This window comes from Stegodyphus dumicola, chromosome 8 (assembly GCF_044657685.1).
Source record: "Stegodyphus dumicola isolate Sdum_Otavi_A_Nest chromosome 8, ASM4465768v1".
In the NCBI taxonomy this organism is placed as follows: Eukaryota; Metazoa; Arthropoda; class Arachnida; order Araneae; family Eresidae; genus Stegodyphus; species Stegodyphus dumicola.
The window spans coordinates 109032097-109053303 of record NC_140775.1 but is presented as its reverse complement, the minus strand read 5'-3'; positions in this window follow the sequence as shown (position 1 = coordinate 109053303).

Below are 21207 nucleotides of genomic sequence, written 5' to 3'. Positions count from 1 at the left end.
GATATACAGCAAATTGGACACAAATTGATATGCATACGGGTTTCGACGGAAAATGCAAAATTTTACATTTTGGCTGCCATTGAATGAACGGTTGTCGCTACAGCGCAGCTGGAAGGATATTTAAGAGAAATTACGATTCCAGGTCATAAATTCTTTACGAATTTCATTCCGTGTACTCTGGTAGACAGTAACTATGCCTCTCATACAGGTGTGCAAATGATATGCGCAGATTGAGAGAGGTCGTGTAGTTGGCCTCAAAGAAGCCGGTTGGTCTTATCGGCGAATAGCTCGATATTTGAGCAGGAGCGATGCCACTATTAGATGATGTTGGCAGGAATGGGTAAACCATGGCTGCACACAAGGCCTAGAGAAAAGACAGAACGTGAAGACCGAGCAATCGTCAGAGCGGCACCCACAGCCCCAGATGCATCATTATCATCGATTGTACGTGCAACTAGTGCTTCAGTGACCACAAGGACCATTCATAGACGGCTCACTGAAAGGGGGCTGAAGTCACAGCGCCCCTTGCTCCGACTACCATTGACCTCTGTACAACGTCAACCCCGTTTGCAGTGATGTCGGGCTCATTCGCACTGGAATATCACTGACTGGAGTAGAATAGTCTTCAGTGGTGAGTCCCGCTTTGAAATGAGCGCCGATGACCAGCGAAGGCAAGTCTGGAGACGCTCCGGACAGCGGTGTGATACCAACCTGACTATCTTTACCCTCTATCAATCGATGCCAAGCCGAATAACTGTTGCATAAGGGCCAGAGGTGGACAAATGCGTTACTGACTTTTTCACTTTGTGAAGCTCTATCACTTCAATAAGTCATCCAATTTTTCTCAAGCTGTAATCATTTGCTTTTCTGTACATGTACATCACGTCTACCGATTTTCGTCCCATTCGGATAACTCCTTCTTGGTGCGTCTTTTTTTTTTTTTTTTTTTCTTAAGAGTGTATTTTTTATGTAATGAGGGTCTTGTACTTCTGGATTGGTCGGCTTTTGAATTGTAAAGATGGCTCTGATTGGAACCTGAAATGTGGGCGAAAGTTGTTTTGACTGATCTTGAGTTAAACATTTTTGTCGCCAACTAACTTAATGACTCAGTTCAAAGTGTACGAGTGTATTCAGCTTCTGCTCAGTTAGGTACTTACTGCTTCAGGCTTGCTCTGTGAGTGTTTTTGATGCTTTACAAAATTCATCATCGCATACTGAGCAGACTTTGCCTTTTTTCATCTTGAACTATTTGTGCCTGCTTACCTTGATGTATTTGCTTCAGTGATGAGTCGATTTCTTTTTGTGCGTCTTGCGCGTTTGTGATTATTAGAGAAATCTCTACCGACCCGTAGCGTGTAACAATATAAGGGATGCTAAAGATGATTTGACACTATATTTGTGTACATAGAGAGGGTCCATTGAGGGTTACCAGTTTATCATAAAAGTCAGGAAAATCATCTAGTTTATCCATTTTAAGAAGAAATACTGCTACTGAAATTTTTAATGCTAATCCAGAACTCATTGTTCAGTTATTTAATCATGGTAATCATGTCTATAAAAAGGAATGTTTTTCATTTGAATGGTAAAAGAGCTGCCGTTATATTAGTCAATGTAAAGTTTCGATTTCGACGGTTTTACCGAACCATTATCCTCAGCTGATGATGATGGTTCGGTAAAATCATAGAAATTAGTCCTGTGAAAATTTTCAAAATATAACCCTGAATTTTTTATTTTTGTTGTTTGAATTCTAAATTAATACTTGTTCGGCGTGTCATTTTATCTCTGCAGTTTCTTTAGACACAGCAATAATTCGATCTCGTCTATTAAGAGGCTGGAAATAGATTATGCTCCCAAAGCAAGCCAAACTTTGTAACACGTTAAACACAGCGTCGGTCCGTACAACCGACCTCAGATCAAAGGAAAGGGACTAGACATGATTTAGATTTAACATGTTAATGTTAATAAAGATATGTTTTCCTTTCCATATGGAGGTTCGCTTTTAGTGTTTTATACGATATAGTTTAAATTTTGTTTAAATATACGATATAGTTTAAATTTTGTTTTGTTTAAATTTTGTTTACAGTATAGATATGTGCTCTATGTATTAAAGTTTTTCTATTTATAATTCATTCCATTAATATGTTTTTTGGATCAATTGCCTTTTCCAGTCAAAGTATAGTTTTATGGTTTTGATTTCACTCTATATCTATTAAAGACCATTTCTCAACATAGATTTGAAGCATGCTAATATTTTCAGGTGTAATGTGCTGAATACCATCACCATCCACACAAGCTGCAATTTTCTAGATGGAGATTTTAGCTGCCTATAAAGCAATACTTTTGGATTTATAATGAAGATGTACACAATAAGGTTAGAATTTATGCTGACAGTCAAGTCGCGCGGAAAGCAACTGATAGGTTATCGTACGAAATATACTCTTAATTATTGAAGTAAATCGCTTATGGAAGGGAAATCAAGACATCTTTCTTAAATTAAAAACCGTATGTTAATTAAAAGGAATTCTGTGCCAAAGATGCAGTCTCAAATTGTGCTTCTCTGGGTATTAAAATAGCTAAGACTCCACAGTCCCTTTTAAATATAAATTATGTTAATATATGGTATGAACGATAGTTACAAGATAACAAAAATGTATTCCAGGTTTTTTCCCCAAAAAAGTGACATAACAAGATTGTTATTTAATCAAGTATTTAAGCTCATATAGTATATAGACTTAATATTAAGCCCCCCCCCCGAAAAAAAGGCGGCAACTTTAATTTGACGTAGATTTTGAATAAAACCGTAACGAAAACGAGGGCTAAGAGAACCGGGTCCCTCTTCTTAACACCCCCCCCCTCAAATGAATTCAGAATTATGCCTAACCATACTCGAAATGGATAGAGTTTTATTCAAAATTCACCCCAAACTAAAGCTTTCCTTTTTTTTTCCGAATTTTAAATTTAACATTGGGGGGGGGGAAGGTCTGTTCTAGTTTTTTATTTCCTACATATTTTAAGCGAGAGGACTAAATGTACTTGTGGCCAGAAGTTTTAAGATCTTTTTCTTGTTTTCTTCCTCCCCCTTTCTTTTTTGTAAAGCTTTAACACATATTCAAAAGACATATTTTCTTAGAACTGAAGAATCATATCTACATTTCGTGAAATGTAAACAGAATGTTAATGTCTAGGAGCAAACATTTGATTTTCTTATCAGATGCTATTTTCAGCTTTCTTAAAATGTAAACTCTATTCAATCATTGTCTTCTGTAATATGTGAAGTTAAAAATTACTAGCATTGAAATTTCCAGTGTTTAATGTACCAGGCATGCTTTCGTTCTTAAAGTGAGCAGTAGTTTTGTTTTATTTACTACTACAAGTATTTGCGTTTTCAGAAGTTGGTTTTAAAATATAATGGATGACTGCTTTTTGAACTAAATGATTTAATTTTATTTTTGCCTTTTATTTTAACTGATTTGGATTTCGGTTAAGCAAAGTTCGAATAGGAATAAAAACTCTTGAGCAACCCAAGTTTCGCTAGTAACTGAAAAAGCTCAGATTAAATTAAAATTCTAGTAGGCTGGAAGAAGCGACTGAGTCCGGAAATCCCTTCTCTGGTGATTTCGAATTTCGATTTTCGAAAATTGCGTATTGTATTTAGGATTCCAAATTCCAGAAGAAAAAATTCCTTGAATTCCTTGAAAAAATTCCTTCATTCCTTGAATATTGATCAAAACTTATGGCATCAAAAAGCACTGAATGTCAATTCAGTGCTTTTTGATGCCATAAGTTTTGATCAATTTTCAAGGAATGAAATGACATCAAACATAATATGCAACTGTCTGGAAAGCAAGAATTTTGTTAATTAAAGTTAAATGTAATCTGATATAATCCCTGTCACTGAGAATTGAGAAGAATAATCTGTTAAAGGGTTGAATGAAATTTGATTGACTTACATAGCGTTTGAGATGCAAAAGAGTGTTATTGTAACCGCGAGGTTCTATTTTTGACGTAGACAATCAAGGAATACTTGCACCAGAAATACGCTATGAGAAGTTAACGGAATTCTTAAATTCTAAAAAATATGCGCTATTTTACTATTTTTTAAAATGCAGATGTCAGTACTAGAGTAATTGTCAGCTTCTGATATTTTTGTGTCCAAACATAGGACTCTTTTTACAAATAAATTAGTAGACTCTGAGTGCAAAAAAACCTTAAAATAATCTGTGATTTTATGTTTCCATTCCACACGATTTTTTTCTATCTCGTTTTCTTCTTTTGTTATTAAAACAGTTTTCTCTAACCAAATAGTCCTTTTTTCAAAATCTCGAGAATTTCCAAAACCGAATCTTGAATATCAGGGACTAAATCAGGAACTCAGGAAAACTCAGGAAACAAGACTAAATCAGGAACTCAGAAATTTTAAAGAACGCGAAACATTCACAGAAACACAATCGTTAATTATAAACCGTCTAAACGAATAACGAAGTACCTTATTTACTAGCTAGAGTAGATCTGCGGATCCTACAATCCGAAATTAAAAAAATACGTAATCCACACTTTGTTCGTCGTTTCAATGTGAGGATGAATAGAAAAGTAGCTTCTAATTCCCATACGGATGAAAGTGACATCTCTGAGTGTAATAAACCGGGATTTGGATTGGAGGAAACTAACAGCGATGAGCGTCACGTGATATTTGCGGTTACAGTGCTATCGTATTTGAGCATGCGAAAGTGTTTTTGCTTATGGGCGCGTGACAGCTTCGAAAATCTGCTTCGGATTTGAGCAATCGAAGAGCGATTCATATGTCTTAATGTAGTCAGCAAAAGAGATATGCAATTTTTTACTCAGTTTGTTGGATGCTTCCGCAGAATTCTTAGAGATTCCTCATATTGAAAAATTAATAAAACAAGGGGTTAAAAATAATGAACTGTACTGTAGAGACATAAGGTATTTTTTTTGAAAGCAGGAAAGATTGAAAAATTAGCAACGCCTTCGGCCGGGAATCGAACCGTGGACCTCTGGAATACGCGCCCAATGTGCAGACCACCGCACCACGAAGGTATGCCAAGAAGGTGGGAGAAATACCTTATAGTACATTGAATTGTGAACAATTGTTACTACAGATAACCGCACATTAAACACCTCAGTGTATTTCAATTAGCATCATGTAAAACTTGATTCTGGAAAATTCTTCGAGGTATTAAACTGTGACCCGGTCTTTTTAGATTACAATTTCTATTATAAAAGTATCGCTTTAAATCAGAATTTTAATACGGCAATCTAGCTCCCGCAAATTCCCATTCGGAGAAGAGAAACATCCTGGTATCCAGAAGGCGTGGTATACCATCCAATGATACTCTCCCGAATCCGCCTACTCATCCCGTGCATCCGTTGTTATGGCAACGCATCCCCGTCATTATTCGTTGGGATTCAGCCAAAGGATAAAGGAAGAGCAAGAGCAGCCAATGGCCTTTTGGTTTGCATAGTTTGGCAAACGAATTTTTCACATTCAATCGCCATAGGTTAGAAATCGATTAATATAAAGAGATCATTGTTCTTGTATATATGCATTAAAAATATTATCTTAAAAGCGCACGGGGAAGCGAAATCCAGATTTCGATTGACGCTGACTATGATTTATTTCTAGACACACCCATTTTCATTGATTACTTTAGCATTTCAAGTAACCCTGTGTTATTCTTTGCACAACAATGCTTTCGTATCCACAGGGGTAATGCATTACAAGATTAACTGCGGATAATAAGGAATTGTATATATTCAGGTTTCATATTTCATATGAAAATTTGACGTTTTCATAGCATACATGAACACAATCAGCTTTAACTAATAAACAATGCACCTTGAAACATTACCAACGTTTAATAAATTAACTACTACTGTGCTATTAGTTAGAATGATGTAAAATATATTGCACACTGCAGCAAAATTTTTTATCCTTCCACTTACAAAATTAAGAAACCCACATTTTAGTTAACCCGAAGAGGGAAATTTAAAAGTCAAGAAATGCAGGTTTTATACTGAACATTTCAATGTACTGTTTCAGTCTAGGGTAGAAATAAAAATTCTCCTTTTTCCAAATCGTCAATGAAAAAAGCAACATGATCAACGCAGCACTATTTAGAACAGGGACAATAGTAAAAATGCAACGTTTAAAGCAGGTTTACAGAAAAAGTATAGGTACCGAAACAAAGGAGAATGAGGCAGATATTTTCTTAAACTATTTATAGCCACGATCCCTGCCAACCTATTTTCAAACATCAAGCGGAGTTTTATGAGCACAGAAATGTGTGATTCTGAGGAGATACTTGTAAACTAACAAAGCTCAGCATCCATAGTGAACGTTTGGAATTTTTTGCATTTGGTTTGTGCGAAGTGAGTACGAAAGGTGTTTATAGTAACGATTCCTGAGGAAAGAAAATTTGAAACGTGTTTCAGCTGCTCTGTTTCTCCGCGATATTTTGTCACTTGACATGGATTTCGGAAATTTTAGATGCTCCTTTTTAAAAATTTCTTTGGCCTTTTCCCCCTTTTTTAACACGTTCAAAAAGAAGCTGTTGTTTCCACTACGCGAATTTCACATTTTGCAAGAATAAATATTTATCATTTCATTAACAAGAAATATTTGTAGCAAGCCTCATATGCAAGCGATCTAATGTAGAAAATGCGATCCCAATCACTAAATGTTATTGAATCAAAAGCCTCTGTTTGGTAAAACAAGCAAATAAAATTTAAAATGAATTGCCGATGTCTTGTGGTCTTATTGGAGATATCAGCTCTGCAGATAGTTTACCAATGCCTATTTACCAATACCTATTTAACAATGTTACCTTTTGACAATACCTATTAATCAATGTTACCTGTTGACAATACCTATTAAAAAAACGGGTTCCCCGTCGTCTGTCATCTATAGAAAATGCGCGCTGCTGAGCCGGTATAATGGTTAATGACGCTGATTGCCGTATCGATGCGCACTGGTTTGTACGTCGGAGAAGTCATGGATTTTTGTAAGCGTATAGCGTTTGTGCGGCAAGGGATCTCAAAATACACGGCGAACTGAAAGTCCTTTCGAGAGGTTGATGGTAGAGGGGTGAGAGACCCTCGGATCGCCTTGCCGGGTGTTTTTCCTCAAAACTGGGCAGAATGGCACAGTTATTGAAGAGGAACAATACCTGTACGACCAATGGTGAACTTCTGGTGTCCCGCCTACTTCTGCTGTATTTTTACCTATAAAAAATACGCGAAGTCCTAATCGGTATAGGGGTTAGTGTTCCTGGTTACTGCATCTTTGGGTCTGGTTTTGATTTTCAGAGAAAGCATACATGTTTTGTAAGTGTATGGTGCCTGTGCGGCAAGGAAGTACTCAAAATGTACGGCAAACTGAAAGCACACCCGAGTGAATGGCAGATGAGGAAGAGGAGTGAGAGACCTTCGCAACGCCCCCTGGAGTGTTTCTCCATATGAATTAGTGCTGTGTGGCGGGACTACACTTGTACCGCTGATGGTGAATCACATGTGTCCAGCCTATTGGTGCATGTACCTGTAGAAAATACACAGTTATGTGTTGAATAATTAAGTCTTTATTTTGCCATATGAGTGCATAAGTCTGCAGATGACGTTTATGTAAGATGGAATATTATCACGGCACACTTTCCGATTTAGCAATTCTTTATTGAACTACTGATGTTTAAATAGATGATTTTTATCTTCTGAATCTAGGCCTTAACACGCACAATGGTTTCAAGCAGCAATTAGTTTAAAACTGTTTCAGGTTTTAAACTGGTGTCTTACTAAGATTACCTCGCACTTATTTTTAAGCTTTTATTTGCTTAATTATTTGAAATTTTTAGTAATTTAATGTAGACTTTTGTTCGAAGAGCTGAAACATAATCAGACTACAGTCATTCATTAATATGTTCTTAGCCCCACTCTAAACTGCGAGTGGCTGAAACGATGGATACCGAATCAGCGGATACAGGAGAAAGTATCGTACTTCAATAAAAATACGCAATTCTTATCAGAATGACACATCTGTTGTGTGTTACTTTTTCGAGAACTTTTATCCCGGACTATCATTCGGATGCTGGTCATTTCGAGTTCAAGACGTTTGGATAACGAATCAGATCCTATTATTTATCGCCTCAAATAAGAGCTTGTATCGCGGTCAGGGAGAGCGCTCGTCAACGAGGTGGTGCCTGACCGGAAGTGGAAGTAGCACTTATCGCCTCACGGCAGAATTTGTTATCAAAAATCTGTCTCTCTTTCTCTCCTTTTTCAGAAAAAACGGCTAACACGCAATCCACGAAATGGGCAAAGGATATGGAAAATGGTACTCTTTCCATCCGTGGAACGGGATTTGGTACACCAGGGTACTTGAGCGACAAGGCTCTACCCCTTCTGAAACAGTTTAAGAATTGCGAAATATATGATGAAATAACCTAAAAGATATCTAAGGTAATTTGTTTTTCATAATAAAGTTTTCATTAAGAGATGTGAAATGAATGCAGGCCAGAAGTCGTCGAGCTGGTGAGCGCGTGGATAAAGGCAAGGGTAGGCGAACACTGGTAATTTGAATCCGATAAGTAAGATATAAATACTATGAAAGTAAGACTAAAAAGAATGCATAGCAAATAAGAGAAGGTTAACATTTACCCGTAAAGATATTATAATAAATATTACATAATATATACATTCAGCTGGACCATGGGCCTGTCCATATTTGCTGGGTCATTGTAGTCATAATTGAAAATCTTAATATGGTACTTTTTCGAATGCTTCCAAAAGAACAATTCGGGTTCGGCTGGGATTCGAAAGTTTTCCCTGTGATTCATCTAACCCATCAAATCAGCACGAATGTCCCTTTCTTTGCCGTATTTTCAATTTGATAATTATAAACGCAGATACATACTCCTTTTATTGCATATCGCACGTTTTGACGTTAGGAGTATCTCAGGTCTAGAGATTCCAGATTTGGGGCCCATTACGTTACCCTAGTAGAACGATTATAATAAAGATAGTGCTCATTAACGTAAACTCGTAAGATAAACACATAATCTTATTTTCATTTTTATCGTCCGAAAATTAAAATTAAAAAAAAATCTAATGTGGTTAAAAATCTAATGTGGTTAATGTAATTAAAAAATCTAATCTAACCTTCTTTCAGTTTCATGTTTTAAATAGCCAGACGCTTTAATTAAAATATTACAGCCGGGTGATCGTTTTTAAACAAAATATAATTTGTTGTTCCAATAAAGGTCTGTGATACGAAATTCTTGATTGTATTTTATTAGGTGTAATTGGCCATGTGTAAAAATTGGTTTTCTAAATTTATATCAAGGGAAATCAAATATTCGTCACTTTGTTTCTTTTTATGGAAACTTATAATTTATTGGGTAGATGAATTACATGTAATTTAATTGGTTTTCAATTAAAAGAATTAGTTATTTATAATATATTTAAAATAAATACTATGAAACGGATAGCATAATTTAATTTTCTCATACATTATTTCTATAATATCAACGAATGTAAATCCCCTTTGATCTGTATTTATATCCCCTTAATATTTAGTTATCAGTAAAAAATGCTTGTTAGTTTTTGGAATTGCAGATGATTAGTGACTACCATGCTTTCTAGGACCCGTAAGTAATAAAGCAATAAGTTTTTTCGAATTTGCTATTTGCTGTTATGCCTGGCATCATGAATAGTGATCAGAAGCGTAGCTAGGGTTTTCAGCGCCCGGGGACAACTGAAGATTTTGTGCCAAGATTTCATTCTAAAATTTCATAACATCATTCCCTAGCGCCCACTGATAGTGATAGAAAAAAACAAGTTAATTTTTTTGGTAACAGCCTACGTTACAAGAGTTCTGGAATTCCGCAAATAAAATGCTGTTACAAGAAATCATTCTCCTCTATAGCTTGATATAAATAAATATCATGTCTAGACATAATAGAAACAGTTTTAATATGTGGTATATTTTTTAGATTAATCTCTTATTATAATAATCCTATATTTTTCTACGAAAATCTATCAAGTGAAGTACCACTTACGGTTCATCGTATATAGTAAAAATATAATATGTTATTCTCAATCATGACTATATATGTATCGTATATGCATGCATATACGAGTTTTAAATGTGAAGTTTTGTATAATATCATATATTTTTAAAGAAAATCTGTTCATAGCTTCAAGTAAAGAATCATTCCCAGTCTATCTGTTTTATCCAAAATCTAATGTGTTTTTTTTATTTCATATAAAAGCTTTAAATACTAAAACTGAAAAAATTTATTTTAGGTTTCAACAAAGTGTTTCATTAAAAACTGTTATGGGCTCTCAGTAAAATACCACATTCGGTTGCCCATTAAAAACTGTTATGAGTTTCAAGTATAGCACCACTGCTGACTGTCCAGTTTTATCCAAAAACTTATATGAATGCAGAAGCTTAAATAGGGAAAGCAGAAATTTTTGGAAATTTGATGTAAGACTTATCGTGGATGAAAAAAAATCTTCGCACATTCCACAAATATCTATTATTGCAAAAGTAGTAAAAACGTGTTGTAGAAACTCTAGTTCGTGCTTGTTCACTGAAAATTCACTATAGAATTTTTGATCGAAATTATTACCTCACTTATCTATATACAGGTTCGCGAGATGTACATTATTGCGCATTGATTTGACACAAAACACGCAAGCTGTTACTGTTCCATTAAATTTAACATTATTTTAAAATTGAAATAAAGGTTTGAAATTAATTACTTTGTAGAGACTTTTTCTTTTTTAAGCAGGACTTGTGAAAAATGAGCAATGCCCTCTCGAACCTGCACCTCTGGAATACGCGCAGAGTGTGCTACGGTTACACCACGAAGGCATGCAGAAAGGAGGAAGAAAACACCATATAACTTATCATTTTAAAAACAATGCGAAGTAGACGATATTGTTTTTTAGTCCCTGAAAAGCATAGTATGGTCCTGATAGCATAGTATGGTAAGATATCAGAAATGTTAGGCAATGGCAACTAATGTATTTAATGTTGACGTGAGTAACATATTATTTTTTAGTTGCCATAAAATGAACAATAGGCTTACTTAAGTAATTTCTGCTCCATTATTATTTCACGAATATTATAAATGAAGATATATATTTTTTCTTATTTATCTAATTTAACGTAAGATTTTCTAAAAACATGCAGAGTTTTATCATTCTATTTTATTTAAACTTAAAAAGAATTTAAAACACGCAGATAATAATCTAAAAAAATTTATTCTGCCGTAGAACTGCGTGATGTTAGAAACATGTTATAAATTAAAACAAGCTGTATTATTTTATAACAGAAATTTTCTAGAAATTATCAGTTGGACTTCTTTTGAAATTATGTCGATTCGATAGATCGTTAAAATAAAATGAAACCAAATATGACCATTAATGACCAACATTTGTCACCAAAGATCTACAAGTTGACGATCACCAATATGGGTGACGTAGTACAGTTAGATTAATTGTTAAAAATGTAAACTAAATGGAAAGACATCTATGCTCCTAAAGACCGTTAGTCACTGATGACTATCACAGTTTATGTCACCAGTTACATTTAATTGAGGATTAGGCAAAACGGGGCAGTTAATAAACTAGGCAGAACGAATTTAACTAGGCAGAATGGTGCAGCAAATAAAACACGTTTCTAAAACAAACTCATGCTGCTGCAATACTTGCCAAGACGCATGGATGATGTATGCATAATAATGTAACATAACGCAACCGTAATACAATGCAACAGTTAAGAAGTTGTAGACATTTGCGCAAAGCACGTTTCTAACATGAAAGTTAAGCCTAGCTTTATTTAGCTATTAAAAAGAAGAAAATTTTATCATTACAAAGTTGGAGCTCCGGATTTAATTATTTCAAAATGTTCTGCTTCGATTATAGGACTTATTCCTGTTCCAATCCTAGCGTTGCTGGGATTCGAACTCATGACCTCCCGACTGCTAGCCAAACATGCTTCTAATTACACCATGAAGAAACGCGATAAGGAAAAAGAAAATTCTTTATATTTTCCAGCATTTAAAAACGAGAATAATTTGTTTAATTCTGGAATTCGATAAATTTTTCATTTCGGTTCTAAAAATGATACTAAAATTTATTTTGCATCTAATCAGCTTTTAATACATTATTTGTAAAATTTAGTGCAATTAATATTTAAATTTAAATCAGTATAGAAATTTTAAAATTAATATGAATTCGTCACTTTTATTACGGTAAAAATTAAAAGAACCGAATGAACAAATCCGCTGATAGTTCTGCTAATTTTATTCCAGATTCAATTTTCGGTGGCTAATTATACGGAACTTTTCCCGATAAGTAATATAAATAGCCTAGTTTCTTTAGAAAGTTCTGATGAAGCCAGTTACCCCTATAATAGAGTGTCGTAATAACCTATGAAATTAACCTAAAAAAGAATGAAAAAAAAAGGACATGATAAATTACGATTAAATTAAAAAAAATCAGGGTGGTAAGAAAAGAAAATAAAAGAAATGATAAATTAGGAAAGAGAAGGAGTAAACAGAAGTGAAAGAGGAGGGGGAAAAACTAGAAAAAATAATAAATGCAAGTAGAAGAAGAAGTAAATTTAAAAAATCTTGAAACGAAAATTAAAAATTAATTATAAAATAAATAACTCTGAAAAATAATAATGTACCGGGGCTCATTTGATATTTATTAATTTCAAATGAAAAGGTTCAATGCATTTTAAAAGATGGTCTCTTTTTATCAGAAGAAATTACTTTGCTTAATAATTTTTCCTAGGAAACCATGATTACTGTGTGACAACAGTTTGAGATGCATTATGAGTCGTATTTAGTTCCTTTTATAATTATAATCGAGCTCAATAAACCGAAACTTAAGCGGGATATGGAGGGGGAAATGCACAAATATATTAATGGAGAAAAGAAAGCGACGGTGGATCAGATATATAAAACATGGTATGAGAAATATATTTTATTAATTGTACTAATGCATTTCTATGTACTTTCGTTTATTTCAAATAGATATATTTGTAAAAAATAAAATGATGATTTAAACTATTAAAAAAGGTGTGAAATGGAGAATTTAACGATCGCCCAAAAAGGCTCTAAAGCTTAATAGGATTTAGCAGTATTATATTATATCGATAGTATCGATAGAGATGGCGCAGGTGGAATAGCGAAACATTTTACAAGATAAATATTGCATTTAGACTAAGATGGGAACATTACATATCTTCTGTATATTTACAAAGTGGCAAAGTATTTAATGTAATTCAATAAAACGATTTCATTTTTTTAATTAGACATATCACAGATTTAATGAATTTTTATTTATCGATCAGATTAAAATGTAAAAAAAAATATTCTCATATCTATTGATTTTAAATACTTTTCTATGTTAATTAATTATAAAAAATTAAATGTGAAAGAAAACTGTCTTATGTTTTTCCGCATGGCACCAGATTCGAATAAAAAAGGAAACAAAGCAAATCGTGTTTGGAGACAAATAGCCCTTTTTGGATTAAAAACGAACATTCGACTTACGAATCAAAGTAATTATTAATTTCGAATAATAAAATACTAAGAAATAGGAAATTTGGTTTATTCCTAATATACGGTGCACACAGGTTTTGGCGACATTGTGATGAATTGATAAGCAGTAAACGTGGTATTCATGATGAGTATAAAGGAGTCATTTTGGTGCTCGCGAAAATTGTCAAAATCGAGCCAAGGCTGCATCGTATACTAGGATTTTACTCGAAATTTTACTTCAGGTACTTTATTTTCATTTATTGAGCAGATCAATAAATTAGCTGTTATTACTCACAATTGAAAATTTTAATTTCTTAGTTATCAATATAAAATCAAACAGCTTATATTAAATATAATTGCTTATTAAAGCTTGTCAATGACACAAATTCTTTTTACCCTCAGATTATTAACAATGCAAAGAATAATAATTCATAGTTTCCAGAATAAAAAAAGTGAATGAAAATAAGGTTGGATCCTAGCACAGCCCACACCCTCAGCGGGCCCATTTATATGGCGCGTATCGATGTGTACATGGACAAAGTTAAGGGAGTGTGCAATGCCAAGTTTGTGAAATTCTGGGATGTTTTTTTAAGTGAAAATAGGTCGATGTGTACATGGATACCGAGTTTGTGCAATTTTTGACTTGTTATTTTCAAGTTGGTGAGTTTGAGAAACGCGCGAAGCAGTGAGTGATTCTGCACTTTCCCAATTTGTCGCCAAGGGTGGGGGCTCTCCTAGAATTTTACCGAAAATAAGTTTTTTTTATAGCTATCTGTTGAAAATTTTTGTTCTATACCACGAGAATATTCCATGCAAAAAGTTTTCTGAAGTAAAAAGAATCTACTATTATTATTGGTTTTTCTGTATTCCCATAGATGGCGCCACTACATTGAAATTTTCACTGAGTCTGGATTTCATTTCTCAACAAAATTCCAAGGTTTGCGTGAGACGTTACTGAACGTAAAACGCATTTCATGAAATACTGAAATGAACCGTTTTGGTAGAGGGTCAAGAGAGGCAAGGAAGCGGCCTATCGGCCTATGACACCCTAGGTTAATTAAAGAAAAAAATTATATAGACGAATGTAAAAGTGACGGAAAATTTTAAAACAACAATCTATTGAATTTCTCTGACTCTTTCTAACCTTCTATACCAAACTGGATAATTTCCTTAACATAATGGACGACATGCAATTAATTAGAAGTAACACTAGCTGGATTCACTGAAATCATCAATGAATATAAATATGACAGCCCGTTTTTGTTTGTATCCACTTAATTCATACAAATCTAGAGCTAAAAATCTGGGTAAGATGTCAAAACAATAATTCTTCTTGTTTATGTACGCACTAATGTACACTAATCGAATCACAAATGTCGCTGCCTACGCATCTAACTATCTAACGACGTATCTAAATGCCACATCTAAATTTCTGCAAGCGGTGGTTCAGCTATAATTCTATGATCAAATACTCAATCTAGTTTTAAAAGGATTTATTAAAATACTAAAATTAATCTAATCTAGAATCGAATCTAATGTTACATCTCATGAGCAGCGTTCTAGCTGCGCCATAACAAATCGAAAGTCAAGTTCTCACTGTTGCCATTCTGAGGCAGAGAAAGTTTGTTTCTAATCAAACCGGAACATAGGCATAGTGAAAGTTTCTAGTCAAACCGGAACATCCCGGCCCCCGTTGGACGATTGTCCAACATCATTTGGAAATGGGAGTGGACTGATATTGGAGACGGCTCGACGAAAGATTCCATCTAAAGTTCTGACGTCTACGACTCGTACTAGTCCATCTGGACCAGGAAAGGTCTCCTCGATGCGAGCTAGTGTCCACTTCATGGGTGTCTTGTTTTTATCCTTTAACAAGACTAGTTGTCCTGCCTTGAGATTGGACCTTACTTGATTCCATTTTGAGCGGTTCTGCAAATGATTAAGATATTCCACGCTCCAACGGTTCCAGAAATTAGCTAGAAGACAAGGTCAAAGAATCTACAGAATCATTCAGTTCTGGTATCGACAAAAGTGGAGCTCCTATTAGGAAATGACCTGGAGTCAAAGGCTGAAGATCTGTTGGATCAGCCGAAATAGGTGATAGAGGTCGAGAGTTCAAGCAGGCTTCTATTTGTGTAATTAATGTATACAGCTCTTCAAATTTTAAAATTGTCGTTTTCGCGACCTTTGTCAAAATTATCTTCATTGATTTTATATTAGCCTAACATAACCCGCCAAAATGCGGGGAAGAAGGAGGAATAAATCTCCATGTTATACCTTCTTCGGAACTAAAGCGCTGAATAGGATCCGATTTACAAATTCTAAAGAGTTTATCAAGAGCATTCTTCGTTCCTTTGGAGTTCGTAGCGTTATAACTCCAAACAATGGATGGTTTAGATCGTCTGGCAATAAACCTTCTAAGGCATGCTAGAAATGCTTCAGTAGACAAATCCGATACTACTTCTAGATGAATAGCCTTTGTACTAAAGCAAATAAATATCGCGATGTATGATTTAAACGTAACTCTAGATCTTTTCAAATTAGGCTTGGTAATAACTGGACCTGCAAAGTCCAGTCCTATTTTTTCGAATGGTCTAGTTATTACAACTCTATCTCTAGGTAAGTCTCCAATCATTTGGTTTATGGTTTGGTTCCTTGTTCGAAAGCACGTCATGTATTTACTCATAACGCGTCTAACTCTATCTTGTCCGGAAGGTATCCAGTATAATTGTCTAATAAGAGAAAGTGTTGTTTGAACGCCCGAATGAAGAGATTTTTTGTGATAATAATCTATGAGTAATTCAGTGAAATGATGTCTTTTGGGTAAAAGAAGTTGATGTTTCCTGTCTTCTGAAATATTGGAGAAACGTAGTCTCCCACCAACTCGTAAAAGTTCATCTTCATCCAGAAATACATTTAAGGAATAAACCTTACTATTACTTGGAACTGATTGTTTCGACTGCAGGCACTTAATTTCAGGTTGAAATTCAGAATGTTGTACACATTTGACTAGCACCTTTGTTGCATTCTGTAGTTCAGAAGCACTCAAAAAACTTTCTTTTCTTAATGGTGGATTGGTTCTACAGTTGTTCGCAAACCTTAAACACCATGCAGTAGTTCTAATCAATTTGCTGAATGACGAATACCTTTTAATGAGTTCGTTCTCAATAGAATTTTCACCTGTGACTGTTGAGTTCACTACAGCTCCCCTTCGAAGTTCAAGCTCTTCATGATCCTTGAAATCTCTTACTGATTCTGCAAGTTTAGGCCACGAATCGATGTAATAGCCACTTAGGTCCATACCACCACATGTCACTATTTCGTTGTTCAGATAACGCTATTACTTTCGTGGAATTTGTCTTTGTTCCTCTGGTCAGCATATCAGCCGGATTTTCATCTCCAGGGCAATAATTCCAGGACTCAGGTGATGTTTTCTCTCGTATTTCTATTACTCGATGTTGGATGAATGGCTTCCATTTATTTAAATCGCCCTTTATCCAATGTAATGTAACAGAAGAGTATGACCAAAAATATACATTCATCTGGAGTCTTTTCTCTAACTGTTCTTTCACATTTGAGGCTAATCTTGGTCCGATGATGTTCTTTCACATTTGAGGCTAATCTTGGTCCGATGAGCGCCCCCATCAGCTCTAATCTTGGAAGGGACAGCTTCTTCAGTGGAGCTACTCTAGTTTTGGAAATGACAAAACTACTTCCTATTTCACTGTCCATCGTGACGTATTCGCAGGTATATCACATCTCCATATGCCTTCTGACTTGCGTCGGTAAAGCAATGCATTTGAATATCTCTCAATTCAGACTTGTTAGTCTTTCGGAAGTAATGTTGCGGAATGTTTACATCCTGAATCGCTGACAGTTCATTAATCCATTTTTTCATTCTGTTTTCAAAGTCCAATGGTAACGGATCATCCCAATCTACCCCAAATTGCCAAATTTCCTGCATTAGTATTTTTGCCCTAATAGTGAATGGACTTATAAATCCAATGGGATCGTAAAGCTTTCCACTAGTTTTAAGAACTTCTCTTTTTGTCATTAGATTTGTTTCCCCTTGAGCTTGATTAGTTAGATTTTGTGAGTCTATCTTCAGATGATCTTTCTTGTAATTCCATTTATATCCCAATACCTTCTGTTCCAGAACTTTCTGGATTTCACCATTTTCGTATTCGTCAAAAACTTCCTGCAGATTCCCACAATTTGTTTTCCATTTTCGCATGTTGAAACCAGCAGCCTTCAATATATATCTAATATCTTCATATATGAGTTTGGCTTCGTCTTCATCCCCACCTATTAAATCGTCTACGTATAAAAATTCGTTCAATAGTTTAACTGCTTTCTGATTTGTTTCTTTAAAGGTATTTATGTGATGTTTGATAGTAGCGGCAAGCAAAAATGGGCTGGATGTAGCTCCAAACAAAACGCGAGTCATCCTAAGTATTTTCGTGTTAGGTTTCCCATCCTTATCTGTAAGGTTATTTGCCCACAAAAATCTTACAGCATCCCTATCTTCAGGTGACAGAGAAATCTGAAGAAAGGCTTGTTCAATGTCGGCAGTAAATGCTATGCTATGTGTACGAAATTGTATTAATATCTCTAACAATAGTGGATTTAAATTAGGACCGGAATAGAGAAAATCGTTTAAAGAGTATTCATTTTTCGAATGGCTGGATGCATCAAATACAACTCTCACGGTTTGTCAGGTCGAATAACTGGCTGGTGAGACATGTAATAAATTCTTCCTGTTTCTTCAGAACTTGGATCAATTTCCTCAGCTATACCCATTTTTAAATGTTGTTCTATAACTGAGTGATACTGCTGATGAAGCAGTGGATCATTTCTCAACCTTTTAACCAGTTTATTAAAGCGAACTTCTGCATTTACGTAATTCGTTTTTAATTCAGACGAATGTTCATTCCAAGGGAGTTTAACCTCATATCGCGTTTCTTTAAATTTGATAGTTCTGTTAAAATTCTCTAAAATGTCATTATCTATTTTACTAATTTCCTTCCCTTGTTTTATTCCCAATGTTTCCAATTCCCAAAACTGCTTTAACTGTGTTGAGACCAATTTGTCGTCAACAATAATGTCCATGTTTAACAATTTACCGTTAGAATCAGTCCGGCCTTGAAGGCACCATCCAAATATTGTTTCGGAAGCTATAAGTTTAATTTTAAAACGTTTAAGTCTACCAGTTATTACTTCATGATAGTAATCTGCTCCGATCAAAACAGCAATATTTTTATCACTGAATTGACAAGAATCAGCTAATTGTAATCCTATTAACTCTTTGTTAATTTTGGAAACTGGGATATCAGGGAAAGGCAAATTAGTTGCACATATTTGGTTAGTTTCTAAAGCTTCAATTTCTATATTTAGGGATGGTTTACTTCTGTTTTCTAGTTTGACTTTAACAACATTGTAAGTTTGTTCTGTTGCCTGGTTAACCCCAAAGGCAAATACGGTCGTCTCCTTTCGAATAACAGGTAATTTACACTTCTCTGAAATGTCCCGAATTATAAAACTTATCATCGATCTATTGTCTAATAGAATACGAACTGGTTCTAAATTATCCGTCTCAGAAAATGGACGTATCATCACAGTACACGTTTGTAGCAATGCACTGCGGAAAGTTTCGGTTTTTAATTGACTAATCTGAACATCTTCTTTACTGGATGGAATTGTCGACACGACCTTGTTTTTCTCCGATTTGGTTTCGAATTGGAAACAAATAGGCCTATTGTGTTTTTTATTACATATTTCGCACATTTTTCTTTCCTTACACTGCTTAATTTTATGCTGAGATTTTAGACACAAAAAACATCGGGCTTGAGATTTTAAAAGATTTCTTTTCTCCTCCACGGTTTTAGTTTCGCAGCGCTCCGAATCGTGTAGTTCGTCACAATATATGCATTGACTGCTAGCGACTGGAGCAACATATTCATACGTTTTAGGCGAACTTCTTTCAAACTGTTTACTGCGCTTGTTGTTTACATTATCGTGAGCGGAGTGGAGACGATCGTTTGATTTATGTCTCCAGTTATGAATCATTCCCGCTCGGTGTTTTGTTTTTGTTTCTCTACACTCATTTAACTGCGCAGCTCTTTCGCGGCTTTCTATTTCTTTACGAATAAATTGCATTAATTCGTTAACGTTCCATGTTTGGTCACTGTTTCTACTGCGACTCTTATTCTAATGTTATCTCTGATGGATTTAATTTTAACAATATTGGGCAAAGTAAACTATCGTAAGTTTCTGATACGACGTTCATTGACTTTAAGCATCTAATTTGAGTTTCACACTGATCATATAAATTCCTAAAATTTTCTATATCCCTTACATTTCTAACAGGGGAAAGATTTAACAGTTTATTCATGTGAGCATTTATTACCAAATCTTTTCTCCCAAACCTGCTAGTTAACAATTCTATAGCTGAATCGTAGTTCTCATTTGTAAGCGAGAGTCCGGAAGCAGCATTATAAGCTACTCCACCTAGTAATGACTTTAAGTAACTGAACATATTTACTTTCGATAATGAGTCATTGTTCTTGATAGCTGCCTCGAATTGACTCCAAAATTCCTGCCAATTGTTAGAATCACCAAAAATTTAGCGATAGTCAATTTTGGAAGGCGAATAATTTTATTATTTTCAAGTTTGGATTCTATAGCGGTTTCATTAGGAATGTTCATACTTTTCTTATCCGAATTTTCGAGTTTGTGTAATTCCCTCAATTTTTTTTCTTGCTCTAAATTGCCACAGTTGGATTTTTTCTTCATATTCTAGAGCGGATGAAACTTCAAGTTCAAATTCATCCTCTGGGACCTTCAAATCCTGTTCTATTTGAGTGTTTAAATCACTCAGAGTTTTTGCCTTTTCGTTTAATATGTCTAAAGTTTCTTCTATTACGTTTATACTAACATCATCTTTGCTTGATTCTGTCTCAATTTTCTTTAGTACCTTGGACACTGCGGTCCTTAATACTTTGCGTTTCGATTTAAGCTTAGCGACAGGATCTTCCATAATTACTTTAAAATAGAAAACTTATCCTACCTGTTTGCAGGCTTCGCACACTTCACACCGTGCAATCCATACTTACGAATCCATATTTTCGAATATTAGCCGGCTTCCCGGCATGTAGCACCAAAAAATGTTTATGTACGCACTAATGTACACTAATCGAATCACAAATGTACCTACGCATCTAACTATCTAACTACGTATCTAAATGCCACATCTAAATTTCTGCAAGCGGTGGTTCAGCTATAATTTTATGATCAAATACTCAATCTAGTTTTAAAAGGATTTATTAAAATACTAAAATTAATCTAATCTAGAATCTAAAATCGAATCTAATGTTACATCTCATGAGCAGCGTTCTAGCTGTGTCATAACAAATCGATAGTCAAGTTCTCACTGTTGCCATTCTGAGGCAGAGAAAGTTTGTTTCTAATGAAACCGGAACATCGGCATAGTGAAAGATTCTAGTCAAACCGGAACACTTCTTTTGCTTTAATTTTAATAGAAACAACTTTTGTTTGTTGGTTACTGTTTAAAACACAAATGTTTTATTACGATTACTGATCTGTAACTTTTTTACAGATATATATATATATTTCATTT